Raw genomic sequence first — 8,292 nt, 5'->3', positions numbered from 1 at the left:
TTTTTCTGGCTGCTGTTTTAAGGGCCCGGGTGTGCTCGTTGTACCACGGCGTTGGACTATTTTCTTTAATCTTCTTTAAGCGCAGAGGAGCAACTGTGTCTAAAGTACGGGAAAAGAGAGAGTCAATAGTTTCTGTTGCAACATCGAGTTCTTCTATACTATCTGGGATGCTGAGCAGATGATACTGATGAGGGAGATTATTTAAAAAGCAATCTTTAGTAGCGGCAGTGATTGTCCTGCCATTTTTGAAGCGAGGGGGCGGCTTTGCAACCTTAGTTAAATTAAGTATACATGATACTAAGTAATGATCTGAGATGTCATCGCTCTGCTGCAGAATTTCAACGGTATCAACATTTATTCCATGTGACAATATTAGGTCTAAAGTATGATTATGGCGATGAGTGGCTCCTGACACGTGTTGCCTAACTTCAATAGAGTTTAGTGTGTCTTTAAATGCTAATCCCAATACGTCTTTTCCGTTGTCTACATGGATATTAAAATCACCAACAATTAGTACTTTATCTACGGCCAGTACTAACTCTGATTGAAAATCGGCAAATTCTTTGATAAAGTCTGTATTATGCCCTGGTGGCCTGTATACAGTAGCTAACACAAATGTTGAACGGGTTTTATCATGTACACTACATAGCGTTACATAAAGCACCAAAACTTCGAAGGAATTATATTTGAAACTAGACTTCTGAGTAATACTGAAGATATTATTATAAATTACAGCAACCCCTCCCCCTTTACCTTTCAGACGCGGCTCATGTTTATAACAATAATCTTGGGGGGTGGACTCATTTAAGGTAATGTAGTCGTCAGGTTTTAGCCAGGTTTCTGTCAAACAGAGCACATCTAGATTATTATCTGTAATACTATCATTAAGAATAAGCGCTTTTGGGGAAAGGGATCTAATATTCAGCAACCCAATCTTTATCAATTGTTCATCTGTATTATATCTTTTGTTTATTTGTTGGACGTCAATTAAATTTTTACTGTTGAATGGTTTTGATGTTTTTTTGTATTTACTAATTCGGGGAACAGACACAGTCTCTATATGATAATATCTAGGTGAAAGAGTCTCTATGTGCTGGGATTTATCTGACTCCGGTAACGTGAGACAGCTAGCAGACGGTCGGTTTAGCCAGTTTGTCTGCTTCCTGACCTGGGCCCTAGTGAGTCAAGGTTTAGCTCTAAGACTATGTGCCAAATTACTAGAGAGAAGAGCGGCACCACCCCAAGAGGGATGGATGCCATCCTTCTTCAACAGGTCAGGTCTGCCCCAAAAACTTTTCCAATTGTCTATGAACCCTATGTTATTTTGCAGACACCACTTAGACAACCAGCCATTGAGTGATGATAGTCTGCTAACTATCTCATCACTCCTTTTTACAGGGAGCGGTCCAGAACAAAAAACAGCCTCAGACATCGTACTAGCGAGTTCACACACCTCTTTAATGTTAATTTTGGTGATCTCCGACTGGCGAAGTCGAACATCATTAGTGCCGACGTGAATAATAATCTTAGAGAATTTACGATTAGCTTTAGCCAGCACTTTTAAATTTGCTTTGATGTCAGGTGCTCTGGCTCCCGGTAAACAAGTGACTATGGTGGCTGGTGTCTCTATCTTCACGTTCCGTGTAATAGAATCGCCAATGACTAGGGCACTTTCAACAGGATACTCAGTGGGTGCTTCACTGAGAGGGGAGAACCTGTTTGATGTTCTAACCAGAACGGAAAAGCGGTTCTTTGGTCTGCGACTATGCTGCCTCACTGTTACCCAGTTTCCCTGCTGCGAGGGCCCTGCAGCCTGAACCGAAGAATGTACAGAGTTCACTAAGAATGAAAAAACAAGAAAAACAGAATGTTATGTGTTAGTATAGCATATTGATGCAGACATAACACAAATTGGCAACGAGTATAAAGTTCCCACTGTCAATACAAAGCCGTCGGTCAAAGTGAAAGGATGGCTACGATCATCGGACATGTCGAGGCGTTCGACGAGGCAAGAGAGCAATGGACTACGTATGTAGAACGTTTTGAACACTTTGTGGAGGCTAATGGCATTAGCGCAGAGAAAAGAGTGCCAGTTTTTCTCAGTGTTATGGGGGCATCGACTTATGGACTCTTACGCAGTCTCATTGCACCAGTTAAGCCCGGGACTATGGGATATGATGAGATTGTGAACACCCTCCAAGCACATTTTACCCCCAGACCCATTGTGATTGCTGAGAGGTTTAAATTTCACAAACGGAATCAAGCAGAGGGGGAAAGTGTCGCACAATATGTGGCGGTGTTAAAGAAACTGGCGGAGCACTGTGAGTTTGGCGACAATCTAAATGATGCGCTGCGTGACAGATTCGTGTGTGGCCTGATTAGCGAGTCAATACAAAGGAAACTATTGACTGAATCGGCGCTCACATATAAAAAGGCTGTGGAAATAGCAATGTCAATGGAGGCTGTATCTAGAGAATCCCAGCACTTGAGCAACTCATTGAAAGTAAACGCCATGTCTCTGTCATCAGAATCGCCCAAAGAGAAATGTTATAGATGTGGAAAGCCCAACCATATTCAAAATGAGTGCTTTTACAAAGATCAAATGTGTCACAATTGTGGAAAGAAGGGCCACATTGCACGGATGTGTAAAGGTAAAAAGACAGAGAAGAAAACACATACAGCTACAGAAAAAGGTAAAAGTGGAAAATGGAAGGGACAAACGAAGAAAAGACCAATTCACCGAGTGAATGCCGACATGGATGAGAGTGAGGAGGAGACAAATTCGGACACGGATACGGAACTGACTTTACACAAAGTGACAACAACACTGCGAAATTCTCCATGGGTGAACAAAATGAAAAGTGAAACTCATTCAGTGTCATCTGTAATTAAAGTGCAACCAAAAATTGAGGACTTGCCAATTGAGATGGAAGTGGATACTGGTGCAGCAGTATCCATTATCTCGAGTGCAATGTACAGAGATAAACTGAGCCATGTTCGACTACGTCAGACGAACGTTGTCCTCAAGACGTACACAGGGGAAGTCATCTCGCCTGAAGGTGTCATCAAAGTGCGTGTCAAGCTGAACAGACAAAGCGTACGTTTACCCTTGTATGTCGTTACAGGAAATGCAGCTCCTCTGTTGGGACGAGAATGGCTTCGGAGAATTCGTCTAGACTGGTGTGAGATCAAAACTGTAAGAGCAGTGCATCGAGTTAATGAAGGGACATTGGATAGTCTTCTTAAAAGTTATGCTAAAGTATTTAGAGAAGATATAGGGACATTCAATGGGTATACAGCTACCTTAAATCTGAAACCGGGAGCTCAACCAAAATTTTGCCAAGCACGAGTGGTACCGTATGCCATCAGACACAAGGTGGAGGAAGAAATTGATCGCTTGCTGAAACAAGGAATTATCGCACCTGTGCGATTCAGTGAATGGGCAACCCCGATTGTGCCAGTAATCAAAAAGGGTGGCAATGTTAGGATCTGTGGTGATTTCAAAATAACGGTGAACCCAGCTCTGTGTGCAGAACATTATCCATTACCCCGAATTGAAGATTTATTTGCTTCACTGGCTGGGGGACAAAGATTTAGCAAACTAGACCTTTCACATGCCTACCTGCAGATTCCTGTGCATGAAGATTCATCCAAATATCTGACAATCACGACTCACAAGGGGATGTTTGCATACAATAGATTACCATTCGGTATCACTTCGGCTCCATCGATATTCCAACGAGTCATGGAACAAGTGCTGCAAGGGCTACCGTTTGTACATTGTTTTTTGGAAGATATCCTGCTCACAGGAAAAGACGATACTCATCACTTGTCTAACCTGGAGGCTGTGCTGAGCCGGCTGGAGAAATACGGGCTTCGTGTTAAAAGAGAGGAGAGTGAGTTTTTCAAAACTTCATTGGAGTATTTGGGACATGTGATTGACGCATCAGGGCTTCACAAGTCCCCAGATAAACTGCGTGCCATTGCCGAAGCACCAGCTCCTGTTAATGTCAGCCAACTTCGATCCTTTCTGGGACTGGTTAACTATTACGCAAGATTTGTAACGAACATGGCCACAATTCTTCACCCCCTGAACGCAATGTTGCGCAAGGAGACAAAATGGAAGTGGTCTACAGAGTGTGAGAAAGCTTTTAACGATGCTAAAACACAACTGTTAACACCTGGTGTACTCACACATTATAATTCAAGACTCCCAGTTCGCTTGGCCTGTGATGCTTCACCTTATGGGGTGGGAGCTGTACTTTCACACATGATGCCGGATGGGCAAGAAAGACCCATAGCTTTTGCGTCCCGAACTCTGAGTAAACCTGAACAGAATTATGCAACTGGAACGTGAAGCGCTGGGAATCATTTTTGGAGTAAGGAAGTTCCATACTTACTTATATGGACGTCACTTCACATTACTTACAGACCATCGTCCACTTACCACCATACTCCATCCGAACAAAGCAACTCCATCCATGGCTGCTGCAAGACTTCAGAGGCGGGCTCTTCTGCTAGCTGCGCATAATTACACAATTCAATATAGAAGTGCTAATGATCATGGAAATGCTGATGCGTTATCGCGTTTGCCACTGCCTGTACAGCACGATGACAGGAAAGATACAGTGGACACTTACCTCATAAACAAAATGGAGGCACTTCCAGTGTGTAGCAGCGACATCAGTAAAGGAACCAGAGCAGATCCAATTCTCTGTCGTGTGAAGGAGATGGTAGCCACTGGTTCATTTCCATCTACAAAAGACTCAGAAACGGTACTAAAACCATATCTTATGAGGAAGGAAGAACTCTCACTGATGCAGGACTGTCTGATGTGGGGACAGCGAGTGATCGTTCCATCAAATCTGAGACAACGAGTGTTGGAGGACTTACACACAGGACACCCAGGTGTAGTAAAAATGAAGGCTCTAGCACATACATGGGCAATATACGGCCCGGGGGCCGGATCCGGCCCGCATAGTGCTTCAATCCGGCCCCCGCGATGCGCTCGATGTGCTGGCAATTTGGATGAAAGTTGAATTTTTGTATTCAGGATTACAAATGAAATGTTTAAGCTTTTGATCGTTATGGTCGCATATATGGGATTTTTACTTCTGTGCCCCTGAGAGTACGGTCCCACATGGTATTTAGGATGTTCAGTGACGTCGCATGACTGCCGGATTGAAACTGTGCTGTTGCGCGTTGGTTGGCGCTGAGCCAGAGACGGACGAGCTCAGCCTCAGCGCTGTCATATATCACAACTATGCAGTTTTTGTTCAACCTCATAATGTTTATTTTAGGTTTCAGACATTTCAATACACATAAGCACGAGTAAAACAATACATTTGGAGTTTGTAAAATACACACTGATGGCTGTGGAAGCAGCAATAACAATCTATTCAAATATAATTTTTCCGAAGTATATTATACCAGACAAACATAGTAGAAGTAGCCTAACTATTAAGTTTACTCTATTCTTGTCACAGTTCACCGGCCACTTTCTTGCACGTATTTCGGGAGAAACTGATGACCCTGATTCTCTGGGAATAAAAGCGATGCATCTGTAATACAGTGTTATTGTGGGTGTGGTGTCACGTGACAAATATGACGCATCGCCATGGAAACATTAAGGGGGAACAATGTAAAATAGGAATCGCCTTGAAAAAACTCACTGGGGAGTCAGTTAGAATATTAAAATTAAGCGTGAAACAAGGGTTAATATATGCATAATAAATGACGCTGGCTTATCTTTTTATTAAGCTAGTTATCAGTGTGTATTGATCATTGATGGTATAACGTTAAGCCCCCTTAACAATTTCAGGTGCCCCATTTCATACTGCATTTCATACTGCATGCATGTCCTGTAGATGGTGATGATGATACAGCTAAATCAAATTTAAATTCTGTGAGACGCATTGGACTATTCCATGTTGTTCTTTATCTTTCAAGCAAACATACGTGTGATGAAGTTGATCTGCACTTAAATTGTTCTATTTTATAAAAGATTTAAACAACATATGTTAAAAAAGAAATTACAAAAAAATCAATAATAACAAGTGAAATAAGCTGAATATGTTTTTCATTTAGTGATGAAGGTATCCCCAATTAAATTTTATAATTCCAAGCCAGATTGCCTGAAGTCTGTATGTTAATGTAACCTGCACACATACATTTGCAGTTTTGTTAATAGTTTTCGATATTGAATAGCTACAGCTGGCATGAATGACAGTTGAACAATATGCAGGGTAGTGTAGAAAATGAATCCTTGAAAGTAAATCCAGTTATTGTAACCTTAGAGTAGCCTATGTCAGACAGGCCGCACAAATATATATATATTAGGCCTTGAAATAGGCTGGCAAAAGTCAAAGTAACTGTAGCCTTATACATATCTGCATTTAATTAAGCATTTAATTAAGTACTGCATTTAATTAAGTACGATTTAATCATGTAACTATGTTTAATTGCAATTGTCCAAAGTGTGGCCCTCCGTTTACTTTGCCAAAGTAACTGTGGCCCTCAGACTAAAACTGTTGCCCACCCCTGCTCTAGCACGTAGCTACATCTGGTGGCCAAACATTGATTCTCAAATTGAAGGAAAATCAAAGACCTGTATGTCCTGTCAACAACAGCAAAAATCTCCATGCCTCTCACCTCTACACCCCTGGACATGGCCAGAAGCTCCGTGGCAGCGGATCCATATCGATTTTGCTGGACCATTTGAAGGACGAATGTTTCTGGTAGTTGTTGACGCACACTCAAAATGGCCAGAAGTTCATGTGATGGATTCAACAACTTCATCCAAGACAATTCAAGTTCTGCATGGTCTATTCAGTCGCTACGGCATGCCTGAAACGCTAGTTAGCGACAATGGTCCACAATTTACTTCAGAGGAGTTTGGAAGTTTCCTGAAAACAAATGGTGTTAAACATGTGCGCTTTGCACCATTCCATCCAGCCACCAACGGCCTGGCTGAACGTTTCGTTCAGACCTTTAAACACTCATTGAAAGCGTCCAAAGAACCAGTACCCTTACAGCAGAGATTGGACTCCTTCTTGCTACAGTACAGAAATACTCCACATAGCACAACAAAAGAAACACCTGCTATGCTGTTCCTGTATCGCAGATTGAGGACACGGCTGGATCTACTGAAACCAAGTGTGAAAAAGACTGTGGAGCAGGCACAAGAGGTTCAGTGTTCTTACCGTGCTCTTCATGCAAAACAAAGAGACTTCAGTGTAGGTGATTCAGTGCTGGTAAGGGATTATCGACGGGGAGAGGAGAAGTGGAAAACTGGTACGGTTTCTTCTCAGTCAGGGCCAGTATCGTACACGGTTCAGGTGGACAGTTCACAAAGCTGGAAAAGACATGCAGATCAAATGTTAGACTGTCATCCAGAAATTGCCAAAAACACAGAAACATTGCCAGAAGAGAACAATACATCAGAAACATTGGGTGATCAGTAGGGTTGGGAACCGAGAACCGGTTCTTATGCAGAACCGAAACTGATTTTTGAAAAATACCAGAATCGCGCGAAATTTCTAAGTTTCGGTTCCGAAAACGGTTCTGTTGCAATGTGTGTGCGAAGCGCTGGAAGCGTATCCTTACATAGCGAGTGACAGCCAGTGTTGACAACCAACAACCCGTTTTCCACTGTTGCCGCGGGCTGTGTTTCATGTCCGCGGGTTGAAGCGATTGTGCAATTGTGCGGGTTTGGTTGTGAAAACCTGACAACCCTGGCTCACCTCATCATGAATATTAATTACGTTGCCTGCCGCTTCCAGGAGTGTAACGCAGTTCAGCCTGAAAGCCCTCGCGCTACACATTTACGGTTTTGCGTCAGATATTTTCTCGTTGACCACCAGCATGGCGAAGAGAAAGTCACAAGTATGGATTAATTTCCAAAGAATGAATGATAATGAAGCAAAATGTAACACGTGAAAAGTTAATAACATGCAAAGGAGGCTGCACTAGCAATTTGACAAAACATTTGCTACAGCAGAGAGTGCCTCAGGGCTTATACCAGATTTATGGTGAAAGGCCTATATATATATATATATTTGTCAACCGTTGAGTCACCATGGTTTAGGTAACCGTTTAGGCACAATTACCTTTGTAATGCTGAATTGCAATTTATTATTTACAAGTTCACTGAATAACTGAATTACTATTAAATTAATATATAACTAATTAATAAATATAACTAATAAATATAATTTATAACTTGGTTTTATTCAGAGACAGAGAGATAAAATGTAATAAGACAATTTCAGAGGTGTTCATTTGAAAAAAAAA

This window comes from Gobio gobio (assembly GCF_949357685.1).
Source record: "Gobio gobio genome assembly, chromosome: 24".
NCBI lineage: Eukaryota > Metazoa > Chordata > Actinopteri > Cypriniformes > Gobionidae > Gobio > Gobio gobio.
Note: the sequence above shows the minus strand (reverse complement) of the source record.